The sequence below is a fragment of the Mobula hypostoma genome, chromosome 2 (assembly GCF_963921235.1).
Source record: "Mobula hypostoma chromosome 2, sMobHyp1.1, whole genome shotgun sequence".
Taxonomy (NCBI): domain Eukaryota; kingdom Metazoa; phylum Chordata; class Chondrichthyes; order Myliobatiformes; family Myliobatidae; genus Mobula; species Mobula hypostoma.
The window spans coordinates 219,167,650-219,189,124 of record NC_086098.1 but is presented as its reverse complement, the minus strand read 5'-3'; the positions used below and the strand labels follow the sequence as shown (position 1 = coordinate 219,189,124).

At 45.9% G+C, this 21,475-nt stretch overlaps 1 protein-coding gene across 2 annotated transcripts in view; it reads right to left on the bottom strand.

Moving 5' to 3' along the window:
• LOC134342860 (protein-glutamine gamma-glutamyltransferase 2-like) overlaps positions 1-14,709 on the bottom strand; it is a 113,798-nt gene extending 99,089 nt beyond the window's left edge. Inside the window, exon 1 of one of the 2 annotated variants that reach the window (XM_063041505.1) lies at positions 14,601-14,709. The gene's annotated coding sequence lies outside the window, so the exon portion shown is untranslated. Of the gene's footprint in view, positions 1-498; positions 622-14,600 lie in introns of those variants that run through there. The other variant, XM_063041504.1, reaches the window with a different exon arrangement.
• Positions 14,710-21,475: the final 6,766 nt, after the last annotated feature.

Sequence of the window (21,475 nt, the reverse complement as noted above, 5' to 3'; positions counted from 1 at the left end):
TTTATAAACATATCGATTCCCACAGTTATTTTGACTGTACCTCTTTACACCCTGACTTGTGTAAAAATGCCATTCCCTTTTCTCAGTTCCTTTGTCTCTGCAGCATCTGTTCCAGGATGTGGCTTTGCTTTCCAGGACATTAGAGATGCCCTCCTTCTTCAAAGAATGGGGTTTCCCTTCCTCCACCATAGATGTTAACCTCATCCACATCTCCTCCATTTTCCGAACCTCCTTGCTCAACCGATCATTCCACAGCCTTAAAGGTGCTAGGGTTTCTCTTGTCCTTACCTACCATCCCATGTGTCTCCACATGCAACACACCATCCTCCACAACTTATGCCATCTCCAGAGGGATACTACTACCAGACAGATCCTTACCTCCATCCCCCTCTCCACATTCCACAAGGATGACTCCTTCCGTGATTCCCTTGTCCATTTGTCACTCCCCACTAATCTCCCTCCCGGCACTTACCCCTGAAAACTGCTGAAGTGCCTCACCTGTCCATTCACCTCCTCCCTCACATCCATTCAGGACCCCAAACAATCCTTCCAGATGAGGCAACACTTCACCTGTGAATCTGCTGGGGTTGTCTATTGTGTCCGGTAATCCTGATGCTGTCTCCTCTACATTGGCGAGACCTGTGGTAAATTGAGGGACAGCTTTGTTAAACGCCTCCACTCCATGCACTAAAAGTGGAAATTCCTAGTTGCCAAACATTTTAATTCCTATTCCCATTCCTGTTCTGACATGTTGATCCATGGCCTCCTCTAGTGCCAAGATGAGACCAACATCAGAGTGGAACCTTATATTCCGGCTGGGCAGCCTCTAATCTGATGGCATGAATATCGATTTCTTCTTCCAGTTTTAAAAAAAATTACTCCCCCTCCTCTCTTCTTCTATTCCCCACTCTGGTCTCTTACCTCTTCTTGCTTGCCTATCACCTCCTGGTGGATCCCCTCCTCCTTTGCTTTCTCCTATGGTTCACTCCCTTCTATCAGATTCCTTCTTCTCCAGCCCTTTACCTTTCCCACCCACCTGGCCTCACGTATCACCTTCTAGCTAACCTCCTTCCCCTACTCCACCTTATTAATCCCCTCCCCCTTTATTTTCAGTCCTGAAGAAGGGTCTTGGCATGAAATATTGACTGTTTATTCATTTCCATAGATGCTGCCTGACATGCTGGGTTCTCCAGCATTTTGTGTGTGTTGCTTTCATGTGTTCATTGTGTACAGTTGAGATGTTATTGTTAAAGTTGTATAAGACATTGCTGAGGCCTAATTTAAAGTATTGTGTGAAGTACTAGCCACCTACCTACAAGAAAGATATCAAGATTAAAAGAGTACAGAGAAAATATACAGGGATGTTGCTTGAACCTGAGGACTTGAATTTTAGAGAAAGGTTAAATATGTTAGGACATTATTCCCTGGAGTAAAGGAGAATGAGGGCAGATTTGACAGAGGCACACAAAAATATGAGTTTTATAGATGGGGCAAATGCAAAGAGGCTTTCGTTGACTGAGATTGGATATGTATAAAACTAAAGAATTAAAGGCCATGGGAAAAGGGTAAAATGTGAAATATATAATAACAGGAACAAGAAGGGGGAGCCTCTTCACTCAGGGTGAGAATGTTGGAAGGAGTTGCCAGCACGATGGTGGATGCAGGCTTGATTTTAAAAGTTTAAAGAAAATTGGATAAGTATGTGGATGTCAACATTTCTGAAGATCTCTTCTGGACCCAACCCATTGATGTAATTGCAAAGAAGGCACAGCAGAGGCTAGATTTCATTAGGATTTTGAGTAGATTTGGTGTGTTACCGAAGACTCTAGCAAATTTCTACAGTCTGAAGTGTGTGGTGGGGATGGGTGTGAGGAATTGGTGTTTGAAGGAGTATGAAGTGTGTCGTGGGGATGGGGTGTGAGGGATTGGTGTTTGAGGGAGTATGAAGTGTGTAGTGTGGATGGGTGTGAGGGATTGGTGTTTGAGGGAGTAAAGAGTGTGTGGTGGGGATGGCTGTGAGGGATTGGTCTTTGTGTGGAGTATGAAGTGTGTGAGGGATTGGTGTTGAGGGAGTATGAACTGTGTAGTGGGGATGGGTGTGAGGGATTGGTGTCTGAGGGAGTATGAAGTGTGTATGTGATGCTGATGGTATGGTGGGGAAGTTAAGGATTGTGAAACTTGCGGGGTACGGGTGTCAGAACAGAGAACCCCAGGAAAAGGCCCTTTGGTCCAAAATTAATCGAATTAAGCTAGTAATTTGGCTTTGTTACCACCCCTGGCAGTATATCCAGGTACCCAGCACCCTCTGAAAAATCCTGCCCTGCACATCCCCTTTGCATTTTGGGTGAACAGCCAAGGTAGAATTATACAGTGAATGCTATGGCCCTGGGTAATGTTATGGAACAGAGGGACTTAGGTGTGCATATGCACATTTCAGTAAAAGAAATATCACAGATTGATAGGGAGGTGAAGAATGTGTAAGGCATACTTCCCTTTATCAATGAGGGCACTGAGTGGAGAAGTAGGGAGGTTATGGTGCAAAAGGTTTCCTCCGCTGAAAGATCTGACGTCACCTGGCATGTTTGTACCAAAATCTGTCTCTCTTCTTCTTCTTGTTTTATGGCAGTTGGCACCCAGTTTAATGGTGCATTACCGCCACCTTCTGCTCCAGAGTGTGCAATAGACTTACATTCCAAATTCATTCACCCAATCATGCACACATATATACTCTAACCTACATCTTATCCTCTCATCTTTGGCCATCCTAGTACCCTATTCCTGCTTATTCATCATATCCTATAAAAAAAACCCTGTACCCCTTAAGAAAGCTAAAAGTACCCTGACCAGTGTTTTCTCAACCATGCCCAGCAACCCTTTTAATGTGAATTCCTGCACCCCTAATTCCCTTAGATTATCATCATCTCTCTCTGTATCCCATACCTCCAGCAACTCAGAACTACATTTGTATATGTTCTACTGACTCCTCTTCCTGACATTCCTCACACAATCCTGTCTGGTGTTTCCCTATCATTTTCAATGGTTTGTTTAACATACAGTGCCCCAGCCTTAACCTAGTCCACACAGTCCCCTCTCTTCTGTATCCACTACCTACCCTAGTACCGGCAACTCTTTTTTGTATTTAATATAAATGCCTCCCTCTCCCCTCTCTGTCCCATCTTTCTTGCCACATTTGGTTGATTTTTTCCCCCAGATTACACACTTAAACTCTGCTTTACTGATACTAATGTGCATTTCTATATCTTCTTTCTTTAACACCCTCTTTGCCAACTCATCCACCCTCTCATTCCCCTTCACCCCTACATGTGCTGGAACCCATAAAAATTTTACCTGACCTCCCTGATTTGCAATTCTTGTGACTAACTGAAGGACTTCATAAAGTACATCTTGCCGACTGTTTGAGTGAAAAGACCTTAAACTTGCTAGAACTGAGGAAGAATCTGAGCATATCAACACTTTGACTTGTCTAGCTTTCTCCACCCATGGCAATGCAACCAACACTGCCAGCATCTCCAATGTGTACACCCGTAATTTATTAGATATTCTTCAGCTGATCCCAATTTCTTTTGCAGGTATAGCCACCCCAAATACTGTCACTCCTGTTTTAGGTTCCTTAGCACCACCCATATAAATCTGAGTATAATCACTATATTTTTCCATCACATGTCAGTTAAATGCACTTACCAATTCAGTTTTATATTTTCTTTTCCTTTTAACAAATGCCAGTCTATGTTAGGCCATACAAGCTTCCATGGAGCTACAATCAGATAAACTACTGAAGGACTTCACCTTAGATCAAACACTGCACATTCTTTAGCAATATCATTCCCTACCCCACTAAAGTTACCCGTCTGAAACCTCGCATTTTCCCAGCACTCCTGCAATACACCTTTTGCGGGGTGAGAATCATTGTGTCCCTACAAATTAGCCCGGTAGCTTGCCATCAATTGCATCCTTCTTAGTTCCAAAGGCATTACTCCCATTTCTACCTGTAGGGCTGATACTGGTGATGTTTTAAAAGCCCCACTGCATGCTTTCAAATCCTGAGCCTGAATCACATCCAGTTTCCTTATAAGAGACCTAGCTGCTGATCCATATGCTATATTTCCATAGTCCAACACAGATCTTACTAAAGCCACATACATTCTTTTCAATGCTGAACAACTTGCTCCCCATTCCCTACCAGTCAAACATCTCATCACATTTATTACTTTTAAACATTTCTCCTCAACTTTCCTGATATGTTCTGTCCATGTTAATCGTGAATCAAATATAACTCTCAGAAATTTAAATGATCCAACCCTTTCTAATTCAACCCCATACATCCTTAACAGCTTCCCTACCTCAATTCTTTTACTGGTGAAACATACAGTTTTTGAGTTTTTTCTACTGAAAATCTACATCCCCAATCATAACCCCACTCCACCACTTCATCAATTGCCCCTTGTAGTTTCCTGACTATATGCTCCATGTTCCTGCCTCTTTTCCACAAGGCCCCATCATCCGCAAACAGTGACCTACCTATATCCACCGGTACCTTTGTGAAGATATCATTGATCATAATGATGAAAAGTAACAGGCTAATCACACTACCTTGAGGTGTGCCATTTCCCACTATGTACTGTTTTCATAATTCTGATCCAATCCAAACTTGAATTTTTCTACCAAACAAAAAATCTTTAATCCAATTAAAAACTCTCCCACCAACCCCCATCTTGTGCAGTTTAATTAACAATCCTTCCTTCCACATCATATCATAGGCTTTTTCAATGTCAAAAAACACTGCAACTACTGACTCTTTATTTGCCTGGCCCATTCTTATTTCAGTTTCTAACCTTATCACTGAGTGCATGGAACTCCTTCCCTTCCTAAAACCACTCTGATAACTTGCCAGCATTCCTCTCTTCTCAAGCTCATAAGATAACCTTTCTGTTATCATCCATTCAATTATCTTACATATATTTGATGTTAATGCTATTGGTCTGTAGGTAGTGGGTTTGGATGGATCCTTGCCAGGTTTCCTTATTGGAATTACTACTGCTTCTTTCCATGCACATGGTAATCTGCTCTCCTCCCACACTCTGTTATAAAAATGCAGCAACTTCAAGAGCGCTCCTTCTCCTAGATTTTTTAGCATAACATAGCATATCAGATCTTTCCCTGGGGAGGTTGGTCTCGACCTCTTTATTGCTCTCACCATTTTTTGCCAACGAAAATGGATCATCAATTATATTATCTGTTTCTTCCCTCCTGTTCAACACGCCTAGGTGTTGATTCATTGTCTTTCCCTTCTCCTTCTCCCTTCTTCAGACAAATTTTCTGAACTGTGTATCTGTACAAATGACTTGGCCATGATCTCAGCCTTATCCCTACTTGAGACGGCTTTTCCTCCTCAGATATCATTACTGGCTATTCCCATTCCCTTCTATCTTCCCCCCAACCAATCTTCTTAATCATTCCCCATATCTCTCCCACAGGTGTTGTTCTTCCTATTTTGTTGCAAAAACTCCTCCAACCTGCCCTTCTAGCTTGATGTATAGTTCTTCTCACCACTGCCTGTGCCGCCTTGTATTGAATCAAATGCTGCATATTATGGGTTCTTTTAACTAGCCTGAATGCTCTATTTCTGTTTTTTACAGCCTGACAACATTCCTCTGTCCACCATGGTACCAGTTTTCTATTCATCCTATTTTTACTCCTGGGTGTAGATCCTTCTGCTGCCATAATAATTGCTAAAGTCACCTGACTGTTGAATTCATCTATATTTCCAGAAATACCAATCTTTGTCAATGCCTCTTCACTCAACTTCTGGAACATATCCCAATCTGCTTTTCCAAACACCCACTTTGGGATTCCACCACCTGGTCTTACTTCAATTATTTCACCCACTGAACATAAAACTGGGTAGTGATCACTGCCTACTGCTGAAGCAGTCCAAACTCTCCAGTTACTAACGCCAGCCAACATATTAGACACTAACGACATATTAGACACTAACGTAATGTCTAATACTGACTCAATTCCTGTTGTTAAGTTTATCCTTGTTCCTCCACCATCATTCATACACACCAAATCCCTTTCTTCCATCAAATCTTCAATTACCTTTCCATTTGAATCTGTAATCGTATCCACCCCATATTGTGCTATGAGTATTGAAATCTGCACACCACACTATTTCAAATAGGATCTAGTGTTTTTCCAGTGTGTCTGATGAATAAACTCTTCCCAGATTTCCAGCCAGGTACAGTTATCGATTGTAACCAAATGTTTCAATGACAAACTCTACCATCTTCTTCAGGAATGATGTCTGGGCAAGTCTGGTCCAGTGGTATTTATATCCTTGTATTCTGCCCTCCTGATTGGTTAGTCCACATCCAATCAGGGTTCCACTCCCTGCTCATTTACAATCGACTTCCAGTTCTTACTTAGAGCAAGAACTTCATCTTTGTTAAAATTCTTTTCATCTAGTTTTACTTCAATGGTTCATTTACTGATGGTCCCAAAAGCCATTGATGTGGCACAGTAGTTTTGTGCTGTGGAAGTCAATCCTAAGGCCATTGTGAATGCAGTGTTCCACTACTGCCAGTTTCTCCAGGTAACCCGAATGGATACGCCTCCTATACTCCTTGATGCAGGTTTCCACTGTCTTACCGATATACGCAACAACATATATTCCCTGCAGATTTACACTACCAATATTTTGTTATAAAAAGCTGCATATCTCTTGGAGGCCAGAGAGAAACTTGTGACAGACTGTCCTTGATCAGTGTATTTATTAATGAACAGTGATTGCCATAAACATGAACAAGCTGTTTAGAGTAGTTAACCTTTATTCTCCTGTCTTTCCAGAGTACTTCTATCTGTGATCAGTCCAATCATACCCCAAGCCATTAAAGAACATATTAATAAGTTTTTTGTTTTACAGTAGAATGAACAAATGTCTTAAACTCCTGGTTTCCCATTTAAAGGGATGACACTTCCAGTAGGGCAGCATTTGCTCTTTGTTCCACAGGAGAATCAGCCTGGAGTTTTTGACCAAATATCTACAATGAGGCCATATGTTCTCAGAGAAAGGACACACTGAACAACTAGCCTGGGATGGAAGAATTTTATTGAGCCCACTAGGAACAGGGCATCTTTCCTGCCCTCCACCCTACCACCAGTGGTCCTTCTATAGTGGTTCCCATCCCCTGCCAGATTAAGTTAAACCTATCCGAGTGGAAAATCAGCACAGCTTTGTGCGAGCAAAGTCGTGTCAGAGAAATATATTGGATTTCTTTGAAGAGGTAATCAACAGGTAGATGAGGGTAGGACAGTGCATGTTGTCTGTATGGAGTTTATCAAGGTCTTTGACAAGGTCCCTCAAGGCAGGCTAACCTGGAAGGTTAGGTTGTATGGAGCCCAGGTTGTATGGCAGATTGTTCATAATAGACAGTTGCTGGAAGCAGAGGGTGATGATTGAGGGTTTTTTTTTCCTCAAAGTGGAGGGCTGTGTCTAGTGGTTGTAATTTATACGAACAATATAATGTGAATGCACAAGGCATGGTGATCTTGTGGATGGTGAAGTAGGTAGTGATGAGTTACAGAGGGATATAGATCAGCTAGATCACTCAGCCAGGGATTGCACAATGGTGTTCAATCTTGATAATTGTGAGGCATTGCATTTTGGGCCATTGGCCTATTGTAGAAATTATACAGTGAATAATAAGGCTCTGGTTCATGTTGGGTGTTGGTAGGTGTTATGGGTGATTTGCCCCCTTGAAGGATCTGACACCACACAACATGTTTTTACCACAAATTGGCTCTCCATTGTTACAAAGTTTGTTATTTGTGTAACCGGGTGACCATCGGATCTTATTCAGTATTGTTAAAAGTGTACTTCAGCATCCATCTGGGCAATGCTAGAAGAGTTGTCTCTGCCTTTAAGTGGAGACGGTGATGTCATTGCGCATGCGCGGGATAGAGGGGAGACAATTTTGGTTTCTGCTGAAGAAGCTGGTAGGGCATTGGAATCGAGTTCCTCCCAGAGAGACAGAGCATGGTGAGGAAAGGTAAGCATTAATTGATGATATCCATGTGAATTTGTTTATGCTTGTTGGCGAATTGAGAATATTGGTAATTTGACATGTTCTACATGTGGATGCTTTAGATTTTCACTAGTGAGAGCATTGACACTGGATCGCATGGCTTGTACAAAGTTCCTCAGCAGCCAAGTAGGTCAGTCTTCCTGCAATTTAACTACCAGGCAATATCTTGTAAAAGTTGTGCCAAAGTGTACCTTTTGTCTAACTTTATCGTATCATGACTGATTATGAATGTAACAGGGTAATGTGAATGTTTAGTCTCTGTTCGAAAGTTCAGCACGTGTGTATGTCTTAGATGAGATGTATTTGCTTACATTTTTTGCTGTTATGTATAAGATGCAGGGTGGGTGGGATTCTAATGTTGTTTGTATTGTGTTCCTTCAGGATTGTCACTACCGTATTAGTTCTGTTTTTAAAAACGCAATCACGAGGAAATCTGCAGATGCTAGAATTTCAAGCAACACACATAAAAGATGCTGGTGAAAGCAGCAGGCCAGGCAGCATCTCTAGGAATTAGTTCTGTATTAGTTTTGGGCAGTTTGCTTTATGTATTTTTATGGGCAGTTTGCTTTATGTATTTTTATACGCAATTTGCCACTATACAAAGGTGTGGATCAGAAGTTAAACTGAGATTGTAGTAGCAAGAATTGGTCGTAAATTCATTCGTTTGGTTTTGCGACCCTCTTCTGGCACTTAAACATCTAAAACAGATAAACCCAAAAAAAAGTATTTGTTGTCCTGAGTGTGTACTTTTCTCCAGGCTACAAAATTTGGTACCAGGAGTCGGGCTAATTCCAAGCTAGTTTAGAGGGTCTCTGATTGTGGTATGCAGTATAACATACAATACCTATCTAGCCCCACTGGTAAGCCTCAGGCTCGCTCAACTCGCTGTCATCTCGGGGAAGCAGCCTTTGGCCCCGCCAAACTGGGTAATTAAGTTTGTGTGGATGCTGTGTGATGTACCCCACCCCGCCAAATAACAGACAATACACCATATGCGATTCAATGATTACAATTTATAGATATTAATACTCGAGAAACCCTCGTAAACCACCAATCTGCTACATCTAGCAAAATCAACAACACCCTGGCGAAGCTACTGACCCAGCTGGAGATCAACGTGCCAGAATAGCTTCTTAAACTCTGGACTGCACCTGGACCCAACCAGCGAGGCCTGGTCCAAGGGCCACCACGTTCCCGGAGACCCGCGGCCTGCTACCGTGCTGGAGCGCTTGGCGATGTGGCCTATTCCGACCAGCACCTCTCTGGAGCAGATGATCACAAAGAAGTGACGTGGGAAACCTCAAGGTGCCCCGGACTCTTCCCCGGAGCGACCACCGTAAAGCCCCGTTGATGGACATCCACAGCTGCCGGAAGTGGGGCCTCCGCCGCCAACCTTGGAAATCAAGCCCGAGGCTCGGCTGTAGCGGAGGCCTCCGCAACTGTGACTCAGCTCACCTACTTGATTCAGCCAGGAGCCTGGCCTTCCGGGATTAAGTGTCGGCTTCGGGGCCTGATCCAATCGACAGCCCGGGCCCCCGGCAGCTGGAAGTGGCAGCGGAGTCTCCCCCGTCACTCAGCCTGACGCAGAGAGCCCGACGACGTGACCTGCCAATCGATCCCCACAGGACACGTCCACTAACCTCAAAGAGCTGACAACAGCACACTGCATCTATGGAAACCTGGAAAGATGCAGTATTTACTGAGGAAGCGTGGGAAAATAGCTGGGCTGCTGGTCAGATTGAAGCTGAGGGGCTTCAGGGTCCCTATGCCCACCATCCTACTAGCTAATGTGCAAGCCATAGAGAACCAGGTGGATGATCTTAAAGGGAGACTCACCTACTGCAGGGAGATGCAGAACTGCTGTGTATTCTGTTTTACTGAGACCTGGCTCTCCCCAGACTGTGCTATCCGACCGGAGAGATTTTCGATCCATCGGATGGACCGCACGGCATCTTCGGGCAAGACGAGGGGAGGTGGTGTTTGCCTACTGATCAACACTGCGTGGTAATCGGACACAGGGGCACTGACAAGCTCCTGCAGCCTGGACCTGGAACACCTGTCAGTGAAATGTCCCTACTATCTGCCACGGGAATTTACCTCGGTCATACTGACAGCGGTCTACATTACCACCCAGGCGGACGTGGAGTGTGCTCTGAACATACTGTATGCCAACATCAGTGAACTTGAGACCAGGTATCCGGAGGCTTTGCTCATTACAGCCGGGGACTTTAACCAGGCCAACCTCAGAAAGGCGCTGCCACAGTTATACCAACATATCTCCTGCCCCACTAGAGGCCTGAATATACTTGACCACTGCTACAAAGCAGTCAAGGATGCCTACCGTTCCATCCCACGACCTCACTTCGGAAAATCGGACCATCAGGCCATACTCCTCCTCCTGACTTACAAACAGAAACTGAAGCAGGAGGTCACAGTGTCAAAAGTAGTGTCACGTTGGACGGAGGAAACGGATGAGGTCCTCTGTGACTTCTTTGAATCGGTGGACTGGTTAGTATTCAAGGACTCGGCAGCTAACCTCGATGAGTATGCCTCAGCTGTCATGGACTTAATTTGGAAATGCACAGAGGACTGTGTGTCTCTCAAGACGATCTGGGTAGTCCCTATTCCCTAACTGGAAACCTTGGATGAATTATGAGGTCAAGTCCCTTTTGAAGGCTAGAGCTGTGGCTTTTAGGTCCGAGGATACCAGTCGCTACACGGAATCTAGGCATGAACTCCGGAAAGCCATTAAGGGCGCCAAGAGGCAATATCGAGCCAAGTTGGAAGCCCAGGCTAACCAGAGAGATGCCGGTAGACTATGGCAGGGTCTAAATGAGATCACTGGGCGCAAAGAAAAGGCTGGGAATATCAATAACTGTGGCGCTTCTCTTCCTGACGAACTTAACATATTCTACACAAGATTTGAACAGAAGAGGAGTGTCCTGCTCCCTCCGGATGAACAGGACCTGGTGGGATCGAGATTCATCGTCACTGAGGACGACGTTAGAAGGGTCTTCCTGAAGATAAATCCAAGGAAGGCGATGGGCCCAGATGGCGTCCCGGGACAGGTTCTCTGGGCCTGTGCAAGTGAGCTAGCTGGAGTGTTTGCTGACATCTTCAACTGCTCCTTGCTTCAGTCTAAGATCCCCTCGTGTTTTAAGAAGGCAGTGGTAATCCCAGTGCCGAAGAAGAGCAAGGTGGTATGCCTGAATGACTGTCGACCTGTGGCCCTGACATCAATTGCTATGAAGTGCTTCGAGAGATTGGTTATAGCACACATCAACCACAGCCTACCGGTCAACCTCAACACTTTGCAAGTCGTCTACCAGAGCAACAGGTCAACGGCAGATGCCATCTCTCTGGCCCTATATTCCTCCTTAGAACACCTGGAGAATAAAGACGCATACATAAGGCTCCTTTTCATTGACTACAGCTCTGCCTTTAATACCATCATTTCAAATAAACTGATTCCTAAGCTCCAGAACCCGGGCCTTAGCACTCAGATCTGCAGCTGGATCTTCAACTTCCTCACAGACAGGACCCAGGCTGTAAAAATAGGGGACAAGCTCTCCTCTACAATCACTCTGAGTACCAGTGCCCCACAAGGCTGTGTACTCAGCCCCCTGCTGTACTCACTGTACACCCATGATTGTGTAGCCAAGTTCCCATCGAACTTAATATATAAGTTTGCTGATGACACAACAATTGTAGGCTGTATCTCGGGTAATGATGAGTTTGAGTACAGAGAGGAAATTAAGAACCTGGTGGCATGGTGCGAAGACAATAACCTATCCCTCAACGTCAGCAAGACGAAGGAATTGGTTGTTGACTTCAGAAGGCGTAGCGGACCACATGACCCAATTTACATCGGTGGTGCGCAAGTGGAATAGGTCAAAAGCTTTAAGTTCCTTGGGGTCAATATCACAAATGACCTGACTTGGTCCAACCAAGCAGAGTTCACTGCCAAGAAGGCCCACCTGCGCCTTTACTTCCTGAGAAAGCTAAGGAAATTTGGTCTGTCCTCTAAAACCCTCACTAACCCACCCTCATAGGTGCACCGTAGAAAGCATTCTTCTAGGGTGCATCACAACCTGGTGTGGAATTTGTCCTGTCCAAGACTAGAAGAAGCTGCAGAAGATCGTGAACACAGCCCAGCACATCACACAAGCCAATCTTCCGTCCTTGGACTCACTTTACACCGCACGCTGTCGGAGCAGTGCTGCCAGGATAATCAAGGACATGACCCACCCAGCCAAAACACTTTTTATCTCTCTTCCCTCTGGGAGAAGGCTCAGGAGTTTGAAGACTCATACGGCCAGATTTGGGAACAGCTTCTTTCCAACTGTGATAAGACTGCTGAACGGATCCTGACCCGGATCTGGGCCGTACCCTCCAAATATCCGGACCTGCCTCTCGGTTTTTTTGCTCTACCTTTCTTTCCATTTTCTATTTTCTATTTATGATTTATAATTTAAAATTTTAATATTTGCTATCGATTTGTACTCCAGGGAGCAGGAAGTGCAGAATCAAATATCGCTGTGATGATTGTATGTTGTAGTATCAATTGTTTGGCAACAATAAAGTATCAAGTATTACTGGAACTATATAATTAATAGAGATAAAATATAAAAGGAAAGTAAAACACGTCAAATTTATCAAAGTTCAATCTCCTCATGCACAAACAGTTGGAGCTCTAGTAACGGTCCTCTTTTCACCATTCGATCCCCTCCAACTACCTTGACCCGCCGCCTGGGACCAACCACGGTGGTCGACCAGACGCTCCGCACGAGTCTGTCTTCGTCTCCTCTCCTCGCCGAAGACCCTGGACCTCGGACTCCGGCTCGGGGTCCGCCCCGTCGGCCAGCTCACAGCATTGTGTCCAGTCTCTCTCTCCCCATCGCGCCTTCTGCCTCAAAATCCCGCACATCACAATAGCTTACAGACACATAAGAAAGAATAACATCTATCCCAATTGATTCGTCTTCACTCTTATCAATAATATAACCCGAACAAGCTGCTAGCGAGAGAACTTTCTCAGCAGTTAACATAATAAAGAAACCATTTTTATTAGCCTTAGCAGTAGCATAAAAGAAGAAACCCCTTACTCTCCCCCACCAAATAAAGTCATGTCTTCATGACTTCTAAATAACTCGCCAACCATTCCTGCAGACAGAAAAACCCAATCCAGGTACAACACAGTGACATAGCTCCCCAAACAGTGGACCTTACACAGGGTCCCACAGCCGCTACATAGGCCAACCTATCTGGGAGTTTCCTAATCTTCTGAGACCTCTGTACCCTCTCACCTAAACCCTTAAGGGTTGGACACTACTGGGGACACCTCGAGTCTGCTTGCCAACTCCTCTCTCAATCTCTCACGCATGCCTCCACTGCAACTCGGAGCCCCCTGTCCTGTGTCCGGGGCCCCGCTTCATTTCTTTCCAGTCTTGCTGTAACCCAGGCTGCCCACAGCTCGCCGTCCCCACTACAACTGACTAAATGGGTGAAGGGCCAAAAGTCTCTTCCTCAATCAAGGGGAAGTTAGCGAAAGGCAGCAGCTGGAACATTTATTCGCAGACACTACCTCCGAATCAGACCACTCTTTCCACTCTCTCCTAACAGTATGGACAGCCTCTGGTCCCACCACCAACTCGTCAGTGCTAGTCTGAACTCGAACAAAGACTCCACCCAACACGCATGCAGTAATAACCAGCAATCCCACAGAGACACACATTACTAACCGCAATCCCACAGAGACACAGCAGCACTGATTTCAATAGGGCAATCACACAGCACACCACTGAATCCAATCCAAAGCCCCCAAATGTAGCCCCCCCCCCCCCCCGGTAAGCCTCAGGCTCACTCAACTCGCTGTCGTCTAGGGGAAGTAGCCTTCAGCCCAGCCAAACTGGGTAATTAAGTTTGTGTGGATGCTGTATGATGTACCCCACCCCGCCAAATAACAGACAATACACCACATACAATTAAATCATTACAATTTATAAATATTACTGGAACTATATAATTAAGAGATAAAATATAAAAGCGAAGTAAAAGGCGCCAAACTTATCAAAGTTCAACCACTTCGTGCACGACAGTTAGAGCTCTAGTAACAAGGTCCTCTTTCCATCATTCGATCCACTCCGACCGCCTCGACCCGCCGCCTGGGACCAACCACAGCGGTCGACCAGACGCTCCACACGAGTCTGTTTTCGTCTCCTCTCCTCGCCGAAGACCCTGGACCTCGAACTCCAGCTCAAGGTCCGCCCCTGTCGGCCAACTCACAGCATTGCGTCCACTCTCTCCTTCTGCCTGAAAATCCCGCACATCACAATAGCTTACAGACACACGAGAGAGAATAACATCTATCCCAATTGATTCGTTTTCTCTCTTTTCAATAATATAACCCGAACAAACTGCTAGCGAGAAAACTTTCTCAGCAGTTAAACATAACAAAGACGCCTACGCAGTAACTTAAAAGAAGAAACCCCTTACACCTAATACGGTAGTGATGAAGACAGGTCCGCTGCTCGCGTCGGGCGGAAGGCGAGAGCACCTACTGCCTAATGGAGAGCGCGGTGGAGCCCCGGGACTGGGCCGGGACGTCATCGACTGACGTCAGGACGCAGAGCGGAGACGTGGACCCAGGGAACTGCGGACCGTGAAGCCATCGCGTTTGCAGCAAAGGGCGACGGCTGCTCCCTTTTGCAGGCTTGTGAAAACTTTAAAGACTTGAGCTTTCAGTATGGCGCGCTGAGAGGACACACCAGTTGAATTTGATTTTAATGAACAAATTAGGGAATTGCGTAGTAGGCATGTTGAAGCCATGGCAACCATAGATAAGTTAAGCAAAAGATCCTCTGTATATGTCCCAAGGGAAAGGCACACTGTTCCATTTACGGGGGATGTTGAGAAAGATGGGAGTCTGTTGATGACTTTATTGAAGAAGTACAATGTGCACTTCATAGTAGAAATCAGTCTGACCGGGATCAGTATGACTTTGTTATGTCCCTGCTCAGGGGTGCAACCTTAGAGGAAACACGTATGCACAGTGTTGCTGGGGAAGACTAGGCTGATGACTTGTTAACCTATCTCAGGGAAGCTTTTAAAGACAAGCGTCGTGCACCCCAGCTGTTGTATAGCTTCTACAGTCGCAAACAGCGTGAGGGTAAAGATGTAAGAGAGTTTTCACATGCCTGAGCCCAGGCTCTTAACTTTAAACTAAAGCATTTCCCCGATGCTGTGACCAATAAGAAGGTGGTGCTAAGAGATCAATTTATAGAGGGAATCAGGGATCCTTTCCTCAGAAGGGAGCTCCACAGATTCGTGCCGGACCACCCTGAGTCCTCAATGATAGAAGTGAGAAAGGAGGCTCGTCTGTGGCTCCTAGAAGAGCCCCTGGGAAATACAAGGTCTGGAAAGTCAAAGTGTAGCGGTGGCCAGGCACAGTGCTCGATTCTTAAAGCTCGGGAGTCTGAGTCTGTCACACTAGATGATGTCCTTAAAGTGGTCGCAGAGCAGGGCAAAGCCCTTTGTGAACTGACTCAAGCAGTGAAAGATCTCACTGTACAGAGGGATTTTACATGCACTACTAGTGGCAGACGTAATTTACAGCCGAGATTCACAGAAGATGGACAACCAATATGTTTCAAGTGTCCGGTGGGAGGGCATTTGGCCAAGAATTGCCCACAGAAGCGGGGTGCAAGGGAAGTGGAGTCTGCATCCTCCTGCCCTCAAGAGGTTGGGAGTCGGGCAATTTGGCGGAACCTCATATATACAGATAATGTACAGCTACCCAGTGACCAGTTGCTGCAACTTGCCATAGGGACATGTCCAGTTGTGGAACTTGAAATATCAGGTGTCGCTGTCCGTTGTCTGTTGGATACAGGTAGTCAGGTAAGCACCCTGACCGAGCAGTTCTTTCCAGAACACTTGAATGGACAGAACAAGGGTATGTTGTCCACTGCTGGCTGGCTTAGGCTAGCATCTGTAAACGGTCTTGATATTCCCTAACACCTTATATTCCGTCTGGGTAGCCTCCAACCTGATGGCATGAACATCGACTTCTCTAACTTCCGCTAAGGCCCCACCTCCCCCTCGTACCCCATCTGTTACTCATTTTTATGCACACATTCTTTCTCTCACTCTCCTTTTTCTCCCTCTGTCCCTCTGAATATACCTCTTGCCCATCCTCTGGGTCACCCCCCCCCCTTGTCTTTCTTCCCGGACCTCCTGTCCCGTGATCCTCTCGTATCCCCTTTTGCCTATCACCTGTCCAGCTCTCGGCTCTATCCCTCCCCCTCCTGTCTTCTCCTATCATTTTGCATCTCCCCCTCCCCCTCCAGCTTTCAAATCGTTACTCACTCTTCCTTCAGTTAGTCCTGACGAAGGGTCTCGGCCTGAAACGTCGACTGCACCTCTTCCTAAAGATGCTGCTTGGCCTGCTGCGTTCACCAGCAACTTTGATGTATGTTGCTTGAATTTCCAGCATCTGCAGAATTCCTGTTGTTTGATATTCCTTATCTTGGGTATCTAGAGCTAGAGGTTCAAGCAATTGGCATGAAGATACCAAATTGTGGCTTTCTAGTAGTCAGGAATGCAGTTAGCACTGAACCACCTTTCCCATGTATTGTAGGCGTGAATATTATCAGCCAGTGTAGGCAACCTGTCTCGCAGCGTTTGACACAACCCTAGAAGGGAAGCTGGATCCTGATTGGGGAGATGTTTCCAGAAAGTGCAAATGCACACTACTGAAAAGAAAGCAGTAGTCCGAGTATTGGGAAAAGACACTGAGCACATACCTGCTGGATCTGTAGTCACCATTGCAGCTAGCAAGGCTACTGGCGATGCTGGTAGTGACCGTAAGATGTTACTTGAGCCACTTTTAACACCCCTTTACCAGGAGGTATTGTAGTCATTCCCACGCTCATTGACTCTGGTAGTCGTATAGCGCCAGTACAGATTTTAAACCTCTCTCGAGAGCATGTATAGCCTGCACCTAGGACCCGGCTGGTATCCTGTAAAAGGTGGAGTGTTTGGATAGTGATCAACAATGTGCAGTAAGATTTCGGCGGATCTCAGGGGCATTGATCACGTGACAGTGGGTGTAAAGGAGGAGTGTAGTAATCACAAGTTAAAGTCAATTCTAGACAAGGTCAACATAGGGGGTAGTGAAGGACAACAAGCTCAGCTAAGAGCTTTACTCGTTAAGTACCTGGATTTCTTTGCAGTTGAAGAGGAAGACCTTGGGTACACTGACAAGGTCAAGCATGAAATTCAATTAATTGATGACGAGCCCGTTTCACAGCCATACCATCGCGTTCCGCGGAATCAGTACAATGAAGTGAAAGAGCACATCTCAAAGTTGTTGAGGAAGGGTGTGATTCAGGAGAGCAATAGTGCGTATGCCTCACCTGTGGTGTTGATCCGGAAGGCTGGTGGTAGCATAAGACTGAGTGTAGATTATCGGAGACTGAATCTTAAAACGACAAAGGACGTGTTCCGTCTCCCGCATATTGATGAGAGTTTTGATGCCCTGCGGGGAGCGCAATTTTTCTCGACAATAGACCTCGCAGGGGTTACCACCAAGTGACGGTAGAGGAGCGTGATAGGCATAAGACTGCTTTTTCGACCCCGTTTGTATGAATATCTTCGCATGCCGTTTGGGTTCTGCAATGGACCGGTGACTTTCAAAGGCTCATGCAGGCAACCATGAATGGCTTAGTCTTCCAAATCATGCTTGTGTACTTGGATGATATTGTGGTGTATACTCAGACTTTCCAGGAACACTTGGAGAGGCTCGACACTGTGCTTAAGTGCCTCCAGGAGACTGGTCTGAAGGTAAAACTGGAGAAGTGTCATTTTCTGCAGTCAGAGGTCAAGTTCTTAGGATACCAGATATCAGCCAAGGGGATCGGCACCGATCCTGAGGAGGTCTCAGCTGTTCAGCAGTGGCCAGACAGTGAAGGACTTACGAGCGTTTCTTGGCTTTTGCAGTTATTATCGACGATTCATTCAGGGATTCTCAAAGGTTGCAGGTCCGCTGCATGATGTAGTGGATTTGTGTACTAATGTAGGGAGTCCTAGTAAAACAAACCGGCTGTTAAAACAGTCTTGGATGGGAGAAGGTCAAACTGACTTTGACTTGCTCAAAGAGAAACTGACCAGTTCTCCCATCCTTGATTTTGCCGATTTCTCGCAGCCCTTTAGAGCGGAGACCGATGCCAGCAATCATGGGCTGGGAGCTGTGTTATACCAACAGCAGGGAGGGGGAAAGAGAGTTATTGCATATGCAAGCCGGCGATTAAGGAATGCCGAAAAGAATGATAGGAATTATAGCAGCATGAAATTGGAGCTGCTTGCACTTAAGTGGGCTGTAGTAGAGAAGTTTCGTGGATACTTGTTGGGTTCCAATTTCACTGTAATCACTGACAATAACCCCCTATCCCACTTCAAAACTGCCAAGTTGGGAGCAGTGGAGCTGAGATGGATCTCACAGCTGTCAGTGTTTGACTTCCATGTCCAGTATCGTCCGGGTAGGAGCAATACCGTGGCTGATGCACTCTCTAGGCAGCCATTTGGAGGGGAGCCTGAGTCTGTCTCAGAGGATGCGGAGTTTGATGGGTCTGTGGCGATCTGTAGTTTGATCAATCGCAGCACTGTTCTTCACCCGGCACTGGTTACCGCTAGTCTTAACAGCTGTAGGGTTAAGCAAATTCGAGCCTGGGAAGCTGGTACTAGTGATGTAAGTGGTCCGATGCAAGGGAACACTCCAACCTTCCCAGGTTATTCTAATGGGGACTTGCGTTCTTTTCAGCAGCAAGACCCTATGTTAGGTATCCTAAGAGACTTATGGGATCAGAAAAGAAAGCTGAGTGGCTAGGAGCGTAAAACTCTACCTAAACCTGTTTTGTCTCTGTTAAAGCACTGGGACAGTATCAGGGAGCGTGAAGGGTTACTATATAGGGTAGTTGAGGATGAGAAGCTTGGGGAGTGTTACCAGCTTCTGGTACCTAACAGCTTGAGGAGCAAAGTGTTAAAGTATGTACATGATTCTATGGGCCATCAAGGCATAGATCGTACTCTGCAGTTGTTGAGAAGCCGATGTTTTTGGGTGGGCATACACGAGGATGTGGCACGGTGGATCAAAAATTGTCCACGTTGTGTGCTAACTAAGATGCCGCAACCTAGGATCCGTCCCTCCATGAAGTTATTTCTGGCTTCTAGGCCGCTTGAAGTTGTAGCGGTAGATTTCACTGTGCTGGAGCCGGCAACTGACGGGCGTGAGAATGGCTTAGTGGTCACGGACGTTTTCACTAAATTCACCCAACCATTTCCGACTCTGGATCAAAAGGCGGATACCACAGCAAGGGTGCTCTTGAGGGAATGGTTCATGAAGTACAGTGTTCCTGAGTGATTGCATTCTGACCAGGGCTGTAACTTTAAAAGTGAGGTCATGGCTGAGTTTTGCAAACTGTACGGGGTAAAGAAGAGCCATACCACACCTCATCATCCTACTGGCAACGCGCAGTGCGAGCGTTTCAACAGGACGATGCATGATTTGTCGCGTACGTTGCCTCCAGAAAAGAAGCGTAGGTGGCCAGAACATCTACTCGAGTTGGTGTATGCGTATAATGCGAAACCTCACGCAACCACCGGGTATTCACCTTACTGTCTGTTGTTTGGGGTGGAACCCTACTCGCCCGTGGATGCTCTGCTGGGGCAAGAACCGACGGTGGACTGGAAACATGACTGGCTAGCTGTACACCAGAGCCGACTGAGGGATGCGCATGCCAGAGCAAAAAAAAAACTCTGAAAAGAAGGCGGCAGAACGCATTAACTGGGAGGACGACAAAGTGTACTGTCCCAAAATTGATGTGAATGCGCTGGTTTACTTGAGGAACAGACCATTAGGCCGTAATAAGATCCAGGATGCTTGGAACTCAACCGTCTACAAGGTGGTAGAGGTACTGGGCAAATCATACACTGTGGAACCTTTGGAGGGTGGGCCGAGCAGGAGGGTGAACAGGGTAGACGTCGGGCCCTGTGAGAACCATCCCACTCCAGCTATCTGAAGGATACTGCAAACTCCAGTAACTCAGGCCAGCTCACCCCTGGGTCATGAATCAGATTCTGAGGATTCAGAGAATGGTGTGATAGTGGTAGAAGATATGTCAGAACAGGGTGTACAGAGTCTTGACCCTAGCCTAGTTAGCATACCTTCCGAAAATATGACACCTTCTGGAACTGAGACGGGGGAGCCGACGACTGCTAATGCAGGGGCAGAGGTCGATAGCCCTCCTGTGGCAGCACCCCGCAGGAATAAACGAGTAAATGCTGGTCAGCACCCTAACCCACATCGCGAGCCCAGGTCAGTCCTTGATGAGGCCTCCATAAGTCCGGCAGCAGTGTCTGAGATACTGGCTAGTCCCAGTTCAGTTCTCTTTAGAGAAGCAGTTAAGGAGGTTAAAAGTACCCTTGTAGTGAGCGAGTAATCGAGGACGATTACCTGAATGCAGAGGAGAATGCAACCGGGTGACCGTCGGATCGTTAAAAGTGTAGTTAGGCATCCATCTGGGTGATGCTAGAAGAGTTGTCTGTGCCTTTAAGTGGACACGGTGATGTCATTACACACGCGCGGGATAGTGGGGAGGCCATTTTGTTTTCAGTTGAAGACATTGTTGTGGCGTGGGAATCGAGTTCCTCCCGGAGATAGAGCATGGTGAGCATTAATTGACGATTTCCATGTGAATTCGTTTATGCTTGTTGGCGAATTGAGAATATCGGCAATTTGACGTGTTCTACATGTGGATGCTTTAGATTTTCACGAGTGAAAATCGTCGACGCTGGATCGCCTGGCTTGTACAAAGTTCCTCACCAGCCAAGTAGGTCAGTCTTTCTGTAATTTAATTATCAGGCAATATCTTGTAAAAGTTGTTTCAAAGTGTACCTTTTGTCACTCTTTATTGTATCATGACTGACTGCATGTAACAGCGTAATGTGAATGTTCAGTCTCTTTTTGGAAGCTTAGCACGTGTGTACTGCAGAGTAGTAGATGTATTCGCTTACATTTTTCGCTGCTATGTGTAAGATACAGGGTTGGGGGGGGGATTCTAATGTTGTTTGTATTGCGTTCCTTCGGGATTGCCACTACCGTATTAGTTTTGGGTGGTTTGCTTTATGTATTTTTATACGCAATTTGCCGCTGTACAAGAGTGTGGATCGAAAGTTAAACTGAGATTGTAACGGCAAGAACTGGTTGTAAATTCATTCGTTTGGTTTTGCAACCCTCTTCTGGCACTGAAACATCTGAAGCAGATAAAGGAATTAAAACCCGAAAAAAAGTATTCGTTGTCCTAAGTGTGTACCTT